The sequence below is a fragment of the Labeo rohita genome, chromosome 7, assembly GCF_022985175.1.
Source record: "Labeo rohita strain BAU-BD-2019 chromosome 7, IGBB_LRoh.1.0, whole genome shotgun sequence".
NCBI classification, from domain to species: domain Eukaryota; kingdom Metazoa; phylum Chordata; class Actinopteri; order Cypriniformes; family Cyprinidae; genus Labeo; species Labeo rohita.
In genome coordinates, this window is record NC_066875.1 from 34,144,986 (window position 1) to 34,166,885 (window position 21,900).

The 21,900-nt window shown below is 38.6% G+C and overlaps 1 protein-coding gene and 1 long non-coding RNA gene across 11 annotated transcripts in view; both read right to left on the bottom strand.

Annotated features, from left to right (window-relative positions):
- sox6 (SRY-box transcription factor 6) overlaps window positions 1-14,036 on the bottom strand; it is a 163,827-nt gene extending 149,791 nt beyond the window's left edge. For 4 of the 10 annotated variants that reach the window (XM_051115009.1, XM_051115008.1, XM_051115004.1 and 1 more), the window contains exons 1-2: window positions 11,762-12,126; window positions 9,137-9,253 (exon numbers count right to left, since the gene is read on the bottom strand). The gene's annotated coding sequence lies outside the window, so the exon portion shown is untranslated. Of the gene's footprint in view, window positions 1-9,136; window positions 9,254-9,353; window positions 9,373-9,560; window positions 9,696-9,812; window positions 9,833-10,768; window positions 11,642-11,761; window positions 12,127-13,975 lie in introns of those variants that run through there. The other 6 variants (XM_051115000.1, XM_051114999.1, XM_051114998.1 and 3 more) reach the window with 6 other exon arrangements.
- A 1,903-nt stretch (window positions 14,037-15,939) lies between these two features.
- LOC127167879 (uncharacterized) lies at window positions 15,940-16,497 on the bottom strand. Its single transcript, XR_007828041.1, has 3 exons — window positions 16,467-16,497; window positions 16,293-16,397; window positions 15,940-16,178 (listed from the first exon to the last, which is right to left on the bottom strand). It is a non-coding gene; the product is annotated as an uncharacterized LOC127167879 (long non-coding RNA).
- Window positions 16,498-21,900: the final 5,403 nt, after the last annotated feature.

Consider the following 21,900-nt stretch of genomic DNA (forward strand, 5'->3'; position numbering starts at 1 on the left):
GGAACCCCAATGCTCAAACCAACAGACATTTGGAAAATAAAAAGGAAAAACTACCACTACGACCATGTGTGTTTGTGAGGTCTGTTTCCCATATGAGAAACAGTCTTCCCCTGCAAACTCTGTGAATGTGTGTCAAACGCAGGTGCCGGGATTCTAGCGAGATGAGAAGCTCCCCTGGTGTTGATACACACACGCTCTCGAGCTCTGTTGGCCGATGATGGCGACATGAGGTTAACATTATCAGCGCTGAAAGCGCGACAGGTGGGTCACATGAAAGGTCTCTAATTTTCTCTCGCTGGCGGGACACATGGTTCGTATTATTCTCTAGAAAAGCTGACAACGCTCCAATGAAAATATCAGGGGGCTTCCACCACGACTACTGTTCGCCACACACTATTTTCAAATGTATCTTAGATTATGTAGCAATGTAAATTTTCCCTCCCTACTGGGCTGCGAAGGGTAAATTCAGAGGGAAGTCGAAACGTAAATAAATAAATGTGGGGATTTGAGGAGGCATGTGGGAAGGTGTTTAAGCGTAGGGGGGCGATGTGAATACAACACGACACAAGCTAAACACACGACTGACTCCTGCACCTTCTGTTCCAGTTTTCTCGAGAGTCGTGCGCGAGGTCGACTTGATTAGCGCTCACAAGGCGAAGAGCTCAAAGAAATGTAGATAATTAGAGCATAGAAATTAGCCTTCACCTGAAACATCTGCACCTAACTGCTGTTTACATGGCATATGTGCGGGTGCATGCTGAAAGAATCCCATCTGTATGCAATGTGGTAAAAGTCGATGCGGCACTGCCTCTATTTTGTGCGGCTCACAACGGAGCCGAGGCTCAAGTGCACAACAACACAGGCGTGAATTTTTTGAAGTGAGGTGAAAATACGACTCTTTTCTAAAGTCTGTGAAAAGGCTGCAAGATAAGCAGCATTTAGCCATAAATTCAGAGTCGGCCCTAAGCTTTTTTTATGTATAGCTCGCCGAGCGCAAAACCATGCCCTGCTGAAATCAAAAGCGGTAATAGTCAGGTTAGCCACTGTCATTCTAAGGGGGAAGTCGGTTGTGAAATTGTAAAATTGTGAGGCTCTCGCTGTCTATTTCACAGCCTACATTTTATGAACGCGCGCTGAAATGATTTATAAAATAGAGGCTATCACATGGCAGCCAGTGTTTGAGGCTCACAGAGGTGAGGTGGAGAAAAGGCTCAAGCAATCCTAATCTGCCTGCTGAAGACGGCCGCTAATAATACGCTCCTTTATCTCTTTTGCTTAAACAGTGCATACCTTGAAGTTCACAAAAACGTGTGATACTCATCGAGCTCTCCAAGCGCAACAGAGTGGAGAGACAGCAAAAAAGAGTGAAAGAGAGTGAGAAAGAGAGACAAGGCCTTGCCATTTTCCCCTTCACATTCCTCACAGATTCAAGTCCAATTTGCTCTGAAAGTCCTCTGCATTAAGCCAACATGCCAGACTGATAGAATACGAAAACAAGAGTCAAAGTCCGTCTATCCCTCCCTTGTTTTCTACCATTCATAATCAGCAGCCGCTGTACAGCGGCAAATTTTAACTTCAAAACAGCTAGATAAAATACATTTGAAATATCTACTGTAGTGAATAGCACTGCGTCAAAGGGGTTAAGAGAGAGAGAAAGGCTGAACATTAATGGGCCGATATCTGTATGCATATTTTCTGCCCAATAGCTAGAGCTGAAAGGGCCCAGATGAAATCTGTGCGGTAAAGATGATATCATAGCATTGTGGTTGCACAGCAGTCTGGCAGACACATACCTCACTCTAGAGAGAGGGAAGAAAAAACAAAACTCTAAATAATATTTCTCCTTGCCTTTCCCATTTGAATATTCATCCCGTTTCCACGTCCCCAGAAACTCTTCTAATCAGAGTCACTTCCCCTTTAATCACTGGGGCTGTAATTATGATTTGATAAAGCATTTTAGCGCACTCTTCAGTGTCACTCACATATCTATGCTTGGAATACCGTATTAAGAGCTGTCAGCCCTTAAGGGGAGCTCTTCCCAAACAGTGCTGATCCAAATATGGCAAACACGCCCATCGGCTCTAATTGAAATTATTACAGGTTTGAACATGCTAACGCTACAGCTACATGTTTCCCCTGAAATCGAGCGAGTCGAGGGGAAAGCAATGAGTCTAGCAGACTCAGCTAAGATTCCTCTACTTCCCTCTGATGTGCAGTAATTGTTTAAACCTGAGTGGAAATGGCTGAGTGCCTTTTTTCGCCGTACGCCAACAACAACAAAAAAAAAAAGAGAAACAGCCCTTGGTAGCACTTTCCTATTCTGCTTTTCACTTTCTAATTCCGTCCAACACAAGGACTGAAGGAAAAGCCTCTCTGGTTCCATGTTCATCTTGGAAGAGCGAGCGTTCGAGGATGATCGTTGACCACAAGTTGATAATGATGACGATTTAATTAGAAGCCTCTCTCTGGTCTGGAGTCGACCCAAACTCCTCCACCCTGCAGATGGAATAAATTTAGCAACAGTGAAGAAGAGTAGGGCCATCTTTTGCTCCTTTCTTCCACCACTGCCTCCCCCCCTCACAACTTCTCTTTCTTGTCATCTAAGTACCTCCTCCAATCAGAGACAGAAAACATTCTTCCCCTCTGACACCACACCGCAAGTCGCTTGTGCGCCATCATCGCTCAAGCTTGCATCCACTTTGCGCGCATGCGCCTCACCTTTCTCCCATTACCGAAGTGTGGCGCACTGAAATATTGATATAATCCTTTAATAACGTTCAAATATCATTCTAATAGTAGCAGAAGCCGTTAAAGAAGGTCCAGGAGGAGAAGAGTGCTTTCAAGGTAACGGTTCTCGGCTCCAGTAGCAAAAGGCGAAAAGGATCTGGCTCTGGGACGACGAGTGTTGTGGAGAAAATGTCTTATTTGCATCCTGGCAGGCCCTGGGGGTTTAGTTTAGCCCTGTGTCATAGTTTCAGTTTCTTTCCTGCTAGAGAAACAACGTGTGCTATGAGTGAGCTCTTTTTAGCTGCAGGCCCGTGACGGAGCGCCGCAGGACGACATGCCTACCGGTGGAAAAAGGGTGGTGGGGCTTTAAACCCTGCCAGGATCTTTCTCATTCCAGCTTTTTCTAGAGATTGTATGTTCCTGAACACTGGCCTACGATGAGTGATTCAAAGCGATTCTGTGTGTGCTAGTGTGGGTATGCTGATAGATGTCAAGGAGCCTCCAAGGAAATGCATGGGAGGCAAAACCGCAAGATTTTCTCCATTATTTTAATAGATTTCTGCCATCTCGTATATAAAAAAAAAAAAGAAAGATCACGACATTAAAGTTCACGTATTCAGCTTGACTTGGCTTTAGCTATAGACAGCTCTCTGACACGGCCCTTTGACATGGCGACTACTCATAAGAAAAATTAGGACTTAAATTATGTTCGTAGCCCTTCCTACCCAAAGATTTAACATGACAAACTAATGAAAAAGAGGGTAATTTTTTTTAATTCAATTTCAATTTGTTTTCCACTCCTCCGCAAGAAAATATTCACTTTTTCCAGCCTGGTGTTTTCACTTTGGTGTGGTTAATATATCCTGGCAAAGCCAAAAAGAGAGAGAGAGAGCGGAAGAGAAAAGACTTCACTTTGAATATACTGCAGGATTAAACTGCAGCCACATTGTTAAGGCATACCAAATTACTTCAGTTCAATTACTTTTTTTTTGCTCTATACAAATTATCAAGTCAGAGTCCACTAAGCTTGAAGTAGAAGATGAAACGTGTATGAATGGAACCGAATAGAGTGCGAAATCTAGTGGGACTGAGCTCATACTACTTTAAGATTTCGTCAATAAGGTGTGGTCGCATTTACACAAAATTTGGTACGCTAAAATTGTCCATTATCTATTGTCACACAAAATTACTGATCACGTGGATTCGTATTAAACGATTTAGGCCCGGTTTCACAGACAGGGCTTAGCCTAAATCAGGATTAGACCATAGTTCAATTAGAAGCACAAAAGTCACTTTCAAATCAAGTTTTGAAAGGTGTCAAGTTAATGTGATCAATTTGAACATGAGCGACATCTGCGTGGGGAACTTTTTGTGTTACAAAATTACCACACAGAGTTCTACTGAAATGACTCCAAGCCAGTGGTGCCGTGACCCCTACAGGATCTTCCACCCTTCTCGCTCCCTACAGTTCTGAGCAGAAACACCCACCTCCACAGACACATCTCTGAATTAAGACATCATAACATCATTAGCTGCTGCGTCTCTTCACGTGGAGACCACTCAGACAAGCAGCGCTCTAAACTGTGAAGGCAAGAATGGCAGATCACACCAACACACAAACACACACACGCACTCTCTCATCACATTAACTGCTGTCACCACTTGACCCGTCATCAAAGGCTGTTCATGGACACATCCATAACGGTAGTCAAGTGCTTTCTCTCAATCTGTCTGTTTGCTGCTGCACTACATCTTATTCCACTGACAGTCAGGTAGTAGTGCCTTTCACTTCTTCAGAAAGAAAGGAAAGAGAGAAGGAGATAAGTGACCATGTGTGTGTGAGAGAGAGAGAGAAAACACTTGCGGTTTGGTCTGCTGAAGCCATTTTCTCATGACGCACATGTACACCGACAGCAGAAAGCCTTTAAAACTGCGAGCGGGTGCACATAATCGCAGAATAAGGAAACAAAAGGGACTGGTTTCAGAAATACTTCAGCTGAACTACTGTCAGACGCACAGCCACAGCATTCCTCTCCTCTCCTTACCAGCCTCCTTTGTCACTTTAATTTGCTTCTGGCTTTATGCATCTTGAGTTTCCATACATGCACACACACACGCACACAAAAACTGTGGGTGATGTGAATTGGCATCTAATTTTTCCATAAAATTTTCCAGACTTTCAAATGTCCTATCAACTAGCACAATGACTCTGCAATTAGCAACCAGCTTCAGCATTTCTTTATTCTAGAAGATTCTTATTATCGCGAAACCAGAGTCTAAGTGATTACAATGCTGTTTAAGAAGACAGCAACAGGCTTTGTTTCACAAAACCGAAAAGTCCATGAAAAGGCCCTTTTGTCTTGAAAGGAACTCTGGTCTGAACTTCAGGGTGGATATTTCTTTGACACAGTTCTTAAAACAAATATATCTCTATGTTGTGACAGAATATATAATATTCAAGAATATAAATACATATTTTTTTATTGACACGTTATCAGTAGTTTGCACTAAAAATATTCTTCATTTAAAAAAAAAAGTAACTAATTTCAGACACAACCTTTAATCTTTTTAATCAGCTGTATACTATAAGAGTGTGGTAGAGGGCAATTTGACAGCTTGATCTTACTTGCTCACATCTGATCTAATGGCAGAGCGTTCAGAATGGGCGAAGTCTGCTGCTGGGGGCCACACAGATCCCTTTGTAATGGAAAATATAGCATCTTAGGTTAATGATCAATTATTCGCTACCACGAAAGGCCTGGATTATCACAAATCTTGCGCTAAAAAGCACCTAGCTCCTAAGAAGGCCCCATTGCCTTAATCTGTGTTTGGCAATGATGTAGCTAACACAGTACACTTTCACCATAAGATGCTGCAATATGAATTTTACGATCTGAACAAAAAGATTTGTTTTTGGGTGGAGCCATCTGAAGAGTAAAGTGATAAACACTAGAATAAAAAAAGTCATAAACGCTATAGAGAATTACTAACTCTCAATTATAACACTTTAATGCTTCTTAAATTTACTCATCAGTACTTGTCATTCAAACCCCAATAAACATGATGAAATCATAACCTGCCCTCAGAGTTCCTCTTATTAATAATAAAAAATGAACAAGAAGCTATGCAAAAATCATACAAGTTTCCAGTTATTTTTACGATGCCTATAAAACACATCGTACAGCATTTTCAACAGATCTTTAAGCATCTGCAATAGTGAACACCTTCTCAAAAAAAAAAAAAAAAAAAAACCCTGCTCTTCCATTCAGCACTATCTGCTACTAAACTAGAAGGGAAAACGCAAGTACAATCTCGGACAGAGAAGGACTAGTCCTAAACACGGAGTCCATATCAAAAGATTTATTCTCATTATTTATTCATGCACCAATTAAAGGTTAAACACGTGCCAAAGCCTGTGTGTCAGAGAGCAGCTGTAGCGAGCGAGAGAGAGAGAGAGGAGGCCACAACAAGAAGGTTAAGGAAAAAGCAAACTAACTTTGTCTTGAAATGGTTTTGGCCAGGAGACAAGCTCTCCGCAAAAGAGCACGGACTGGCATAAACATTTGTACAAAATTATAAGTGCATTTGGAGACGCATGCAGGAGTCAACCGCCTGCACACGGTTCCCCGCGCTCGCTCTCTCCCAACAAACCCTCCACCCCAGAGCGCGTGTGTGTATACGGGCTCCAAACCACTGCATTTTAATTACTGCCAGCAAGCACAGCAAACCCCTTTGAAATGGAAATGGACTCAGAATCTTCCTCTGCACCGCAGAAATCTTCTTCTGTTTTGAAAAAACAATATGCTACACCAGAGCCTAGACCTTATAATGCTGATCATAATCACCAATAAAGCCAGTGTCAACAACCTCACACAGTTCTCTCTCCTATAGGTCTTTTATAAGCACACATGAATATGTAGATTATGTAGCATTAAATCTACATATTCATGTGTGCTTATAAAAGACCTATAGGAGAGAGAACGGTAGGAAAATGTTTAATATTGTCTAAGGTATATTTGCCACATGAAGTGTCGTGCAGCACCAAGTTCAAGACATTTGATTCGAGCAGTGGTGTGTATTGATGGGACATATTCAAAAACATCTCTACATCCTGTTATCAAGCAAATGCTGTGAGAAGATGGGGAAAAGAAAGCATTTAGTAATATTTCAGAGTGAAAAGCTTCTGTGTCTCCGCTTTATTGTGCAGCATCAGGCCGTAGGTGAACATGTGTTTTCAGTAGTGGGCAAAAAGCATGCCCTTCATTTAGAAAGAGTGTCCATCAAAGACGTCTTCAATTTTTTATTCTCACACAAGTGTAACGTCTAGACCTGAGGTTGCAAAAGGGCAAAAACATAAAGCGTTATAAGAAAAAAAGGCCTTTTCAGCGTGCACTGTCGCTGAAAGACACGGCCATCTGTATTGGCATTTCACAAGGCCTCCTGAGCTATAGCTTCACTATCTTTTTTTCAGACGCAAGACTGCAATTTGGGCGTGTTGTTAAGCCACAGATAAGTATAGGTTGGATAATTTGTACTTGCGCTGGAGGAAAGAAATACTTAAGTCCTAATGTTAAAGGTCTTCACAAGACTACAAATCTGCTTATTTACTATCTGTCATTTGATTGTTACAGCTTTGATTTGATTTCGGTGTGTCCAGGGTCAGCATTCCTGCCTATGTAAATCATTAAATCATAGAAGATACTGGAAGCCCTGGGGATCTGGAGCATCTGTCAGCGTGCCATCTTCATTGATGACAATGGATCTGTCATTCTGTAGGAATGCAGGGAGAAAAGCTGCATGTACTGCATGCATTCGAACGTCAGCGTGTGTGCATAAACACGACCGGCTACGAAAGTGTCGCTTGCAAAAAGAAAAGAAATCCATGCCTTGTCTACTGAAAATCACCTACGTGAAAACGCCACCTTCTTTGTGTCTTCCTCACTTCGCTAATTAGTAGCTTAAACTTACTATAATTAAAAGTGCAGCAAAGCTTCAATAACACATTCCAGAAACTTGAGAGATTCTGCCACAAAAGGAAAAAAAGCCTTCTAATAAACATGTTGCCATCGGTTTTGATCATTGTTGAAATATTCCACAGCAAATTAGCTAACACTTATAAAGACAGATGTCACAACATGTGCTGCCACATTTCCTCCTCATGCATTCCTCCCCTACGGCTGGCGTGCTGCTTACCTTTACCAGGCCTGCTGTTGTTTACCTCCAGTGTTGTTTATCATTAGGATTCTGCTGGCACTGTTCTAACCCCTCCAATACAAGACACAGTCAGACGAGACTTACACCTGAGCATCTTCACTACCTCGACATGCTACTTTCTACTAAACACTCAAATAATACACTACAAAAATAAAAAACAAGAGCATTATAAATAAATAAGTCGTTTAGAAAAAAAGGTGTCTGATAACAACGCAATTGTTCATGAATAAACTGCTTAAGCTCAAAAAAAAAAAAAAAACAACTCTCACTGTATCTTTAAGATACACATCCGCTTAAGACGCTTAAACATCATTTAAACATTAAAGACTTACTGCTTTACTAAAGTAAGAAATTATAAGTCAAATTAGGTAATCAAAAATGCAAATAACAAAACAGTTGCACTAAAAATTAAATAAATGCCAGAGCTGTTTAAAACCACTGAAAACAGATTAAAACTCAAAATTGCTGGTAGGGAAATCTGAGACAATATTTCACAAGTGCTAAAACATATGGCAGACAACCTCTGAAAACAACAGACAGTGGCACATGAAAGAGAATTATTCAAAGTTCATTTACTGTCCAGATTTTAGGACTGATAATGCATTCCACTGATGCCAGTTTGCAATTAATGTCTCCAAAGAAGCAATCACGAGTCCCTTCATAACAGAGAAACACACATGCAGCTGAACTTACAATAAACTGCATGCAGAAAAAAGATAGTCTCTTGTTAAAAATAATACAATAAAATAAATAATAATAATAAAATGAAATACTGAGTACCAAATAAAGCGGTGTGCATAAAAAAATAAGAGAACCCACAAAACACATTCCGTAAGGTGAAAATGTTTCAGCAAAAAACTTGCATGCATTTAAAGATTAAATGCATTTTGGTGGCATGAAATTACAATCACTCAGTCACTGCATAAAGTCTCATCCTGACTCTTTGCAACAGTGTTTTAACAACTTAGATTTAAAGATAAATTCAATTAAAAAAACAAAACAAAACAGAGCTATTAACATTGTATTTAAAATTAATTTAGATGAGCTGTGAGAACGAGTCAAAAAATACAACCCAACTTCACACACTTCATGCGTTAAAATACATATTCCAGCTGTCAAGTCTCAGTACATTACATCTATTCAAATTCAAGCGAGGCATCGCAGAAGAGAAAACGATCCAAATCTCTGAACTTACTGGCACCATAAGCGTTCGTCTGCGATCTGTCGGTATCTGCTCGCCGGATCCAGTTAGGAAATGCTCTTTGCTTGCACAAAACCACAAGTTCCTCCCCAAATCCACGGGCAGAAAGTCCTGAAAAAAAAACAGAGATCGTCATTATCTCAAACGCTTTAATGTCAGGGAAAATGAAACTGCGTTTGTCCGTGATATCGTTGTGAAACTGCACACAAACCTTCATTCATACTTAATTTCTGTACACAGAAAAAAAAGCTTTCGGGGAAAACCAACATGTGCATGACAAATAAGGTTGAACGCACAGAGCGTTTAAAGTTTAAACAGCGAGCCGTGAAGTTTAAAAAAAATACAATAATTTACACGGATGCGTACATTTGTAAAGTGTGTTAATAATAAAAGAGAAGGAATTTTTATACATTCATACCTTGCAAACAACACGTTTAATTGATTTTTAAATTTTGCTTTATTAATAAAGGCGATCATGGTTTGTCTTTTCAATGCATGACTTTTGAATTAGTAAATAAGCGTAAGGGACAGGCATCAGACACCCTTTCTCAAAGGCAGTGAATAAGTCTATCTCTATTGAGTGCAGCATATCCCTGTATAGCAATCAGGACAATGTGCTGAACTGGCAGTCTAATTATAAATGTTCCATTGGACTCCAGTGCCATCTTACCTTATGAGGGAACAGCTAACAGCAACTGCTCAAAACAAAATGCCATTACGGGCTCAACTTCACCCCAACAGAGGGACAAGCCAAGGGGATTGTTTTTCAAACAGCCCCCTCTCACTTAAGACAAGAATGTATTATTAGACACCCGGTTATTCTTACAGACTGGACACAATTTCAGGAGAGAAAAACTAGCAAAGTTAAGCTGTGTTTAATTAAGGTGTCAGGTTGCGTCCCTGTGCGAGAACAACAAAGCTTTTGTGTTTCTGCTCTGACGTTTAAAAAGCAAAAAGAGAGTGTTTGGCTTTCTAGCGCCGGAAAAGTGTTTAACAATAAGTAATTTTGGTCCTATAATTTTTGTCATATTTTAAATGCCCTGATTGGCGTGTGTGAGGTGCTTCAGGAGTTTTTAAAAACCTTTCAGTTCCGTCATACGTCGGCGTGCTGTGTTATGTTCCGTATTAAAATATTATCGCATCTCGTGCAGCAGTCGAAAAGGGCTTATCTGTGTCTATGAGGGTCTACTTTTGGGAAACACCCATGAGATGATGGGCTATCTGTGTCCCACAGACTGAGTTCACACACATTGGGCTCCATTTGTCCTCTCAATACCTCATCGCACTGTTTCTGGAAATCTCAAAAGCATCATGTAGCACAAAACTAAAAACAAAGCAGAACAAGGACAAACACTAATTCAAAGTATAAATCGCGTATAATGGAAAAACAATAATAATAATACAATTATTTTGAATAGAAATTTACTGTGGGTTTCATTTTCAACAACTGTCTAATTTAGTTGTTTAAAGTGTTTTACATCTATCTTCCTGGTTTAAAAATAAAAACGACAAATACGTAAACAAAAGCCAGGTATTTTTAATAAAAGCCGTAATCGCACAAAAATATACTATTACACATTCTGATCAAATAAATAATCACGTTAACAATTCCCGGAGTTCACTTACTTTTAGTCTGAATGCAGTGTGTTTCAAAGCACCGTTTTTTTCACGCTGGGAGAGACTAAAAGCAGTCTGCTTGTCCAAGTTGCTTATTGTCTCTAAATGGATCAGCTTTGGATGAGTACTTCATTTTAATTTATGGCTTATGCATTCTTCAAAGGTCAATATGCCTGACCTCGAGCGAAAGTTGAGAAACAATTCCCATGCTCGCACAAGAACAATTTTGCCTTCAAACGTTTTTTTCCCTTTACGGACAGATGCTGTATCCGATCTTACACACACAAAGCATATCCATTTTTATAACTGAGAGAAAGTTAAAACGACGTCGAATCGGGATCTTGCCAGTACTGTACCTATAGAAGCGCTTCTCCCGTTATTGTCAATGAATAGTACCGCTCTGTGGACACAAGTGAAATTACCTCCTGTGGAAGGAACTTATCCGCCGTCCGGATGACAACTACGGGCTTTCTATTACTCAGAAATAAAACTAATTAAACAGTTCCGCATCCGGAGTAATAATCATACGGACATTGTTAGTAATCAGACCTGCGCATAATTATTGTTTACGCTCGGCGCGTACGTTTGTGAGCTACACTACAATAGTTCAACCGCGGACAATGAAGTACAGACAAAACATTGTAACTGCTGGGATAACATACACGAACCACTTGGATAATGTCTGTTTAAGTTTCTTCTGTTAGTCGTCAAGATTTCTGCAGTTTGTTCGCGAAGAAAAAAGCTACTAATCGCTCCTCGTCACATCGGTGCACGGAGTATCACGCGTCACTCTCCGCTGAAAAATAACCGTTAAGAAAAACATCAATCCTGGACGAGCCAAACGTTTTAAATAGTTTGGACACTTCCTATAAGGCTTCTGTAATAAAACCGTTAATACATCAATACAACAGCTGCAGCTTTACGACGCAAAATGACGATGAACGCAACATGACGAAGACACATGAAATCACGGACGACAGGTTACCAATCATAAAAGTTTACCTTGATGTGAGTAGAGTACCAAAAACAAGCGCTCGTCTTCGCCGTATCCCGTTATTGGTATTGAAGCCGGTTAAAATAATGTACACTGATGTGTAGTAGCAAAGAAAGGGGGAAAAAAACACTGAAGTGTATCGCTTCCACTGACCGTAGAGGGAATCCCGCTTTGGCTGTATGAAGTTGAACTGTCAAAACTGCTGAGAGCAGTTGTAAGTATATTTATCGCGTTTTTCCTCTCTACTCTAAAACAGAAGCGACAGAAGACGATGGTTACTGCTGTCAATCTTGGCAATCAATGCAAGCGGCCATGTCGCAAGTATTCAAAGCATTTCCCGTCGTGCAACATCAGAAAGTGAGTGGCCAGGGCATTGATCTGAGGAAAGAGGCAGGGCTCCCCCTCCCAGACAACACATGAGAGAGAGAGAGAGAGAGAGAGCGAGAGGGAGAGAGAGAGAGAATGAGTCTTTAACGGGGTGGGGTAGAATAGTGGAGATTGTAAGAGGGGAAAAAAGTCAGGGCTCAGGTGATACAATTTCAAACATCAGGAGCACATTTGAGTTATATATAGTATAGGGAGTGATTGCATAAAATGAATGTAATTGCTTTTTTATATTATTATAGGCCCGTGCGTAAAAACACTATGTGGAAACATTCACGCGTTATGCATTTGAAATATGGTTATTATAAAAACTAATTTAACATTTAGATATTTGCATTTGATACACTCATAGTGATGATCAGGTTAAAAAAAGCTACCTTTTTTGTTTAAACCGAACTTTATATAATATGCAAATTATGTCATACTGAAATAAGCTGGAGCGGCTCAGAAAGCCTATCAATAAATGTGGGACATAAACATGGACATAAGAAGGTGAAAATGTATAGACAATGTATTTTCCCACCATTGCTTTAATCTATTTTTGTGGATAACACGTCGAACAAAGTTTAAGCGACGGCAAACCTCTTTTTATTTAATGTAGTTAATGTAGTCTCTAGAAATCATTCAGTAGTGTTATTTATTTAAAAAAAAAAACTGATGCATAGATAAACTTCACTTGGTCTGCTGATGAGAAATTTCCCTGCGAACACTTTAATGGAATTTGAAGATACCTAAGCTATAAACCAGTCCTCACTGCAGATATGAAATCGTAATATTTCCCTCATACTTATATATATTGTTATTAAATTGAAAAATGTTAGTGTAGTTTCGCTAAAAGAATGATGTTTGCGTCTATTCATCCAACGCGCCTTCGTCTTAAAAGATTGTAAAACGTTTTACACCTGAAACGATTATTGAAGTTAGTCTTGTGTCAATAACCACAGGCCATCTCAGGTCATTCTACAAAACCGAATACAGAAGAATCCTGTTTATTGAAACAGCACCATGTTTGGTAGAATGTTTCAGTTATTATAGCAAATTATTTGATCGATATATTGATGAATTACAGAGACTGGGCATCCTGAGCAGCATTTAAACTCTTCACCTCTTGTGACTCCCTGGAACTACTGGGAAACAATTACAGTGTCTCATAAATGCAAAAATAAAAAAAGATTTTTACACAATATTTAAAATTGCACTACAAATTAATTTCACGGAGAGGAGCATGGATTGAATCATAGTATTCGAATTCAGGTAAACGATTTTAAAATCTATTAAAATCTAATAAATTATTATATAAAAAAGTATATATATTTAACACAACACAGTTCGATTTCTTTTAACTTGTAAAACGGTTTCATTTACACTGCATATAAATATTTAAGAAGTTACAAATAAAGTGCATGAACAAAATTCCCTCACTACCGAGACATTCCTCTCCAAACATCTTTGTAGTCGATCCACTATATAATTACATTTTATTAAGTTGTGAAGAAACTACTCGCTCCTAAAACTGTCACAGTTCAGGTCAGATGAGTTTGGGTATCTGAATGTGCAGCGCACTTCAGGAATGCAGGTTAGACAGACCGTGGCTTAAAAAAAACTACAACACTGACAGACACATGCAGAGATCGGAAACTATAAATACAGTCCGGTTCAACACACTGACAGACAGTAAAAATAAAATTATAAAAGCAAATAATCGCATGTACAATACGTGTGAACTGTCGCGTTTTGAAAATAGAATTGCGTGCATCATTTTAAATGCATATTAATTTTGTGCTTAAAATATCAATGCGAAAGAAAACAATAGATACATAATACAATGTTGTACTTACAATGATAAGGGCAGATGCAGAAGAAAATGCTGTTTGTTAACTGAAGAGTCACACAGGGCTAAAGAGAGGGGGAGAGGGGGAGAGAGAGAGGGAGGGAGGAAGAGTGTGTGAGAGAGAGAGAGAGAGAGAGAGAGAGAGAGAGAGGATTAAGGATGTAGAGGGCATGCCAGAATAGATATCCTTTCACAACATCTCATCACATCTGTTCTGGCTCTTGTCTGTCTTTCATTTTCACATTCCCTTTTTTCCTGAGAAAAATCCTATCCACGCGTCACATCTTCATCCCCAGATACACCAAAGAGAAGATTAATTATTCAAACAAAGCATTGCCTTCAAGGCAATAACGCCAGTGCACTGAAACTTTTCTCTTCTACAGCCTGTTCCAGCTGACACCGAAAGTATTTCCCAAATACTGTAAAACAATATCTGAGTCAAAAGTTTCTTCAAACGCCCCCATTTTCAAACACTGATAATTATTAGCCTACTTTCTAATATTAAATTCGTTTGGCAGCTCGAAATTGCACATTAATAACATGTAAAGGTGCAGACACATTTTCCGACTGCTTCAGAGACATAAAATGTCGATGCTCTCACACAAGCTGAGAAATGTAAACAGGCGCATTCAAACTGCCAACGCGCAAAACACTTCATAAAAGAAAAAAAAACGCAGACGAAAGCTTTTAAGACAAGCGTTTCTCTGAAGGTAAACACATTTGTGTCTTAAAGCCTGACTAGACAGCGTTTTTAGGAGTTGTATGTGTTCACTGTGTAGGTAGGGCGCTCCAACAATTTTGAGAGACCACCTCAGAAATGTAGCTAATGTCAGGTAATAATTATTTAATCATTCGGTTCTAAAATATATTTTGGTGGACTACGTATTGAAAGGAACGTCTTACTTTTTACGGACAGAGTTGCGCTGAATAATTTCGGGAGTTGCACTCCTGCAGAAGGCAGGTACAGTGTCAGGTAGACGCCGCTCAGCGATGTACAGGACTGATGCGCCACCCATTGGTTACTCGAGGAATTGCACCTCTGGTTTTTGTCAAGCAGAACGTGTTCTTAAACCAACCCTTAAGTTAACGGTTTGCGCTTTAGCTGGATTATTAAACAAAACAATTTTATTTATTATTTCATACAGTTTTGTTGTTAACGCGTTATAAAAATGCAAGTGGAAAAACGCAAGTGGCTGCTACTCAGGTTATTCAGTAGAGGACCTACTACACCAGTAAGTCTTAATTAAAAGAGAAATTCTGACTAATGACTTTCTCCAAATTGCAAACCTGATAGAGTCAATGTGTAAAAGACCACCAAACGTATTAGAGAGCTGTAATAAAACTTCTTTTAAAAGCAAATTCTATTCATGAATAAATTGTAAGTTTGTTTTATTTAATCCTCGGTTATTGCTTCTGATGTAGTTTGGCCTTGACTGTGCGAAACAGTCACTCAAATACTTATAGGTTTTAACAAGGACATGATTCATTTTCGTCTCTCTAAAAGTGTTCGGGTCTTAACTAATTAGCTCCGAACAAATGTATAAGTCGTTTTTTCTGCGGTCCCTTTGACGAAATCTAAAAATCACAAGGTCTTTTCTGAACTATGAGGCTGTAATTAAGCAGTTTGCGGGTGTGAGCGAGCGGGTTCAAGCCTGTAGGTCTGGTCTGGACCAATGTTCTGTCCAGCTCGTTAGAGAAAGAGGCAGCATTCATCACATTAGCATATGGTGAAATGCTTTGATGCATCGTGAAATTCAAGCCTAGCCTATTAATATTTTAAAAAGGCCTGCATAAAAATCAACATTTTTGTTACATTAAATTAACATGTGTTCTTCTCCAGTTCTGCATGTTTAATTAGGCCGCAGTCTTCTGTCAAAGGAAATATGGAAGCTGCCATATGATTTGCTGTGATTACTTGAGAACTAGCAAACAACACTTCACAAATATATTTGTCTGCTAGATTCAAACGCCTCACAGAGGATGTGCGTACGAGAGGCCTCTATTAAAAACTCATTTCAGACATTTCCATATCTGCAGGAGCCATGCAAATACGTCTGATGTGTTTAATTAATGAGCGATACATTTTTAGATGAAATCTACAGAACCGTGTCTGTGTTGCTCCGTGAGATTTAACACTGGATGAAGATTCCCCAAAACATCTTTTTAAACCACACTTGTATAGTCCAGAGGGTTTCAGCATCACTCAGGGTCTGTGTGTAAAAAAAAAAAAAAAAAGAAAATGACAAACTGCAAACCATTATGTGGCTGGAAACACAGGATGAGGTTTTAAATGTCAGCGGTTGGAAAACCCAATCCATTATTACCTTTTGAAGAGTTTATGAACATTTTAATTAAATATACAAGTATTGTACAACAGACGTGTGCATAGGATCGTCAATATTAAGCTTCCGAACTCTTTGTAGACATCTCTGAAACACAAAGACCACCTTTAAATAGTTAGTTAACACCAAAATACAAACTCTGTAATCATTACTCACTCTCAAGTCGTCGAAACTTGTATGACTCTCTTCTGCAAAACAAAAAAAGATGCACTTTACAGTTTCACTAGTATAATGACAGAAAAGTTGGCAGCTCTTTACTGGAACATTATCCAGTAAGTTTAATTAGCCAAATTCAAAATACAGGTTAAACACTTATATAATAATAATAATAATAATAAATAAATTCCATAAAATTACAAGTACAGTACATTAATTACATTTAACCCAGTGCTGTATTTTTTTTTTTTCTTTTTTTAAGAGTGATATTCCAAACTAAATGGGTTTCAAACAGCATTGGACATCAGTGACTTAATTTTAGTTTGTGGAAGGAAAAATCTTTAAAATTGTAACTATCATTATTGCACACACACATACACACATTTGTCTTGTATGAACACTCATAAAAGGAACATAAAGTATTGTTTCAAAATGATTTAATCAGAAATTTCTTCTCAACTATAAAGATGTTTTGTGAGAACAGTTAAGTTCCATTCCCAGGATTTTTCTAACATTTGATTGCCCTTAAAAAAAAGACTAACGATCTGTGTGTTTTGTTCTGTAAGCACAATCTTTCTGTAAGGTTACAAAGCAAGAGAATAATGGCAGAAGAGTGTTGTGAAAGCGGTCATTGTAGATCGTGCATGTTTCACAAGGTCAAACATAAAACGGTTTTGTCACTTTGAGTCCGAGGACAAAACGCTCTATCTTCCACATACTCCAAAATACAGTTAGCGCCATCATCTCTGACTGGCTCCTTATAGGAAGCAAGAACAGCCAAGGAAGCATTGCACTTTTACAGTGAAGTTATGTAATTAATACATGCCTCGTTTGCATACATGCAAATCATCCCGGTCCCATTTGGATCTGCAAAGTGGGACGCTCTGTTCTCATTTGCTGACCTAAATATGACTTGTCACTCTAGATTTCATCAAAGTTTTTATTAGTATTATCATTTATATTTCCTTTCAAGTTAACAAGGAACAGTTGATTGATTAAATGTTTAAATGAAAGAAAGCTACATGCTCTTAATTGCATCATGACTGAGGGCTTCGGCTTCTTTACTCTAGGACGGTTTATGAATATGTTCTTTCCAATTAGTGTAAATCTACATAAATGCAAATCTAAATGACGAAGTCCCAGATCCCCTGTCGAGACGTTGGAATTTGATTCGACTTTGATCAAACACCAATGGTGCAAGACTTCGTCCAAGTTTTACATTGGGACAAATCAACTCGCCCTGTGTTTCTACATGATAAGTGCAATAACAGAACATTTCTGGTCAAATTAGATTATAGATTGTTAACTGTGCTTTTCCAACTGAAAGTGAAGGCTCTTACTATTGACCCTGGAAGACAATTTCAAGAGACTTTGTTAATGGAGGGTAAATATGCTCACAAGCTTCCCATCCCGTTTGAAAACCCCCTTAAGAAACGCGTAGTACGGAGCCGGTGCAGAACACTAGAAGCTTTAGGTGAGCCTCATTAAATGGTTTCATCAATGATTAATTGGCAGGTTTCGCAAACGCAGCAAGAAAAGCAAGCCGAAGTGTTGTGTTTTTCTGCCTTGAGACAGTGCTTTGCTTTAATTTGATGTGAGAGGTGCAGCAAAAAGGCTTCCTGAAGTTAAAAGAACTGTTGGATCAACTGAAAAGCCCAAGGACATTTACCTCATTTATGTTTACAAAAAGCCAATTCACTGTAGGTATTGTAAATGCCGGGCATTTAGGGAAAACGTCTCATTGCTTTGTTGCGCACAGCTCTTTTTTTACGCACGCAGGAGTAATCGTTTGTCTGGAACAGTTGCGTTTTCTCTCTCATCTTGTTCGCTTGTTTGAATCCGAAAGCCAAAACGTTAGTCTCGGTGAATATTAACATCTTTATTGTTGTCGAGAACAAACAAAGACGGCTTGACATTTTAGATCGCGAGTAAATCTTTGCTCTGCTGTACTACTGAAGCTGTGGCGGGGCTCGGAGGTATTATCCGCCTACATTCTGTTCCAGTTTTATCTATTCTTCTGTTAGATATGCAGGAATGTGTATAAAAGAACACTGAATGATGTTGAGCCGACCTCCTCAATTATTCAGCACCTCTCTCCGAAAATATAGATAGTAAATCAATGGTGATAAAAGAGCATAAGATACCATTTTTGGATTCAAAGTACCTTTTGTATTAGAATCTCAGCCTCCCTTAGGTGAATGCATAAGTCAGATGCAGACGTTATGAGAATCCCTGCAGTGTTGGGAATGCCATGTCGAGACAACACGAAGACTTAAAACACAGTAATTGTGTGCCTTTGAATTATTAGCGCCCGAAGAGACGTGGCTGGATCCAGAGAGGAGTGAATTTGTGATTTCATAGCTGATTTGTTGGGTGCACACAATGGATATCACTAAGAAAATTACTGAGTGGAGAACAGGTGCATAGAAATCATTAACTGGCATATGCTACTTGCCTCAGATGTCTAATGTGGCATGTTACAACGTGGCGGCTTCTCCAGCTCCATATGCTTCTATGCATCCATACAGGTTTGGCTACAGTGTGACCTGTTCCACAGTCTAAAGGAGCTTCAGGGACTCGAGAGAAACTGAAGCTAGTTTGGAGGCACCAAAAAGGGATTCTTTATGCACAGAAAGTTATTAGAATGTCAGTCCATCCTCAATACAATGCTTTATATGTATCCGTCACATTGCCATGTGTGCAAGAGAAAAACTAGGCAAACGATAATTGCAACAATTGTTCTGTCCTTATTTTCAAAATATTACCCCTCTACAATATGCATTATGATACTATTTCACAAAAGAAAAATAATTCAACTGTTCAGAAGTTAGATTTTTTGAAGAAAATAGTATTTTTTTCAGTAAGAGCATTAAATTCGAGTGTGACAGTTAAGACTTACATTGTTACAAAAAAGACGTTAAAAATATTAAGCAGCACAACTGTTTAAAACTGTGATAAATGTCACTTAAAGCAACAAATAAGTATAGCAGAATGATTTCTGAAGGATCATGTGACACTGAAAAGTGGAGAAAATTCAGCTTGCCATTACAGAAACTGATTACATTATAAAATAAAAGTTATTTTAATTTGTAATAATGGTTCACAATGTTACTGTTTTTACTGTATTTACTGATCACATAAATGTAGTCTGAGTGAGTATAAAAGACGATTTTTAAAATATTTGACTCCAAACTTTTCAGTGGTAGTATATATGTTAGTAGAGTTTTAACAATGACATTATTAATTAATATCTTTTAAAATAATTTTAGATTTTACTGGAAAACCAATAACCTACGCCTAAATCTACACTCTAAAAATGCTGGGTGAAATATGGACAATCCCAGAGACTAGTAACTAGGTTTAAATGTTTAACCCAACCCTCTGGGTAGTTTTATTTAACTCAACTATTGATTAAAAACTACAATATGGCTATCTTAAAATTAACCAAAAATAGGTTGTAAATTAAAAATCAAACACATAATTGCCCTTTTCAGCAATGACTGTATGATTTTGAGATCCATCTTTTCACACTGAGGACAACTGAGGGACTCACTATTATAGAACTAAAACTATTATAGAAGATTCAAACGCACACTGATGCTCCAGAAGGAAAAACTATGCATTGAGAGGGATGAAAGAGGGTGAAAACTTTTGAACAGAATGGAGATGTGTACATTTTTCATATTTTGCCTAAATATAATATTTTTTTCATTTAGTACTGCCCTTCAGAGGCCACAGAAGATAGTTACATGTTTCCCAGAAGATAAAATAAGTAAAATTTACCCTGATCTTCAAATTCAAAAAGTTATCACCCTCCTGCTCTTAATGCATGTTTTTTCCTTCTGGAGCATCACTGATCATTCGAACCTTCTGTAATAGTTGCGAATGAGTCCCTCAGTTGTCCTCAGTGTGAAAAGATGGATTTCAAAATCATACAGTCATTGTTGAAAAAGGTTCAAATCCACAAAAATGCTAGAAAACCAAATAATTTGTGGGATCTGAAGGATTTTTTTGAAGAACAGCAGGCAGTTTAACTCTCCAGGACAAACAAGGAACTCATGAACAACTATCACTAAACAACAAAAATAAAAAAAAAACAGCTGTGTGTGTAAATAAATAAATAAATAAATACATTTTTTGAGAGTATGTAATACAGCATTATAATCTGTTTATAATGTATAATAAATGTTTATAATATATAGCCCTTTATAAAACCTTTGGCATTTTTTCATGTTGCCAAAAGGGTTAAGAGTACTGCAAAACCAGGCCTAATTTCATGTAAACGTTTTGTTTTCAGGGGACGTACGGTTGCGTCCACACATTAGGTTCATGGATTGTATTATGCCTTTGACCTTACAGGGGCCATCTGTGGTGTTTCACTGCTAAATGCTCTTTGGCTTTCTTTGTGCACTGTTTTATCTCTGTTTATTCCACAGCTGAGCGGCAGTTCTCTCTCTCTGCGACTGGAGTTTTGTCAGGCTCGATTCAAAAAAGCAAAGAACAGAACTTTTTGTCAAGCTGTCAAACTCCAGGGTCAACATAGCTTTCATTCCAAAGACAAGGTCAGCATAGTTTAAAAGAAAAACAAAAAAAAAAATCACTCCGGCCGCTCCGATTTCACTTTGAAACAGGTGGCCATTTACAGAATGGAATCATTTGAGCCACTCCAAAACACATCATGTTTTGACAAATTTATGGAGAAATGCTGCGCACAGTTTTACGCTAATTAATTCAGTCACTTCTAGACATTTAGTAAACAGTCGCCTCCAATTCACCAGAGAGCATTTGGAGTAGTCCTGTGGAGAGAACACCACCCAGATTCATGTCAATATTGACAAATAGTCTATACTCAACTGCATATTTGTAAATGATTCTTGGCATAGACTACAGCTCTTGCCATGGACATTATTGCTGAAAATCCCCACAATCCTCCTGAGAGTTATCACATTTGGTTGGGCGGTGAATAAAGAGCAAATTTTTTTTCCCGCCCCAATCTCTTCAATCTATCATTCATTCATTCAAATGAAGGACATTTATAGTATTCAACTTTAAATACAGCATTCCTTCTGCATTTCCAAGGAACTTCTATTCTATGCTAAATAACCACGCATTCATCCAAGAATTGAATTACATCGCGGACACAATAGGACCTGTGACGCGCTAGAACTTTGATATGGAATAATGCAGCAGACACTCAAATGAATTGGATTGAACAAAGGTTAAATGTTTTTCAAACACTCAATGTCGCTGAAGCCTTGGACGACAAAGCGTCTAAATACAGTTGTAGGCGTACATACATTTGTGTCTTTAAACTTCTTTGAACGAGGGTGAAATATTTTGTGCAGCATTAGTGCCTGAGACATTCAGTGCATTTAACAGAACAGGACAGAATTTGCATAATGGGTTTTTTCTTATTCTCTTTGAAATTCAGAGT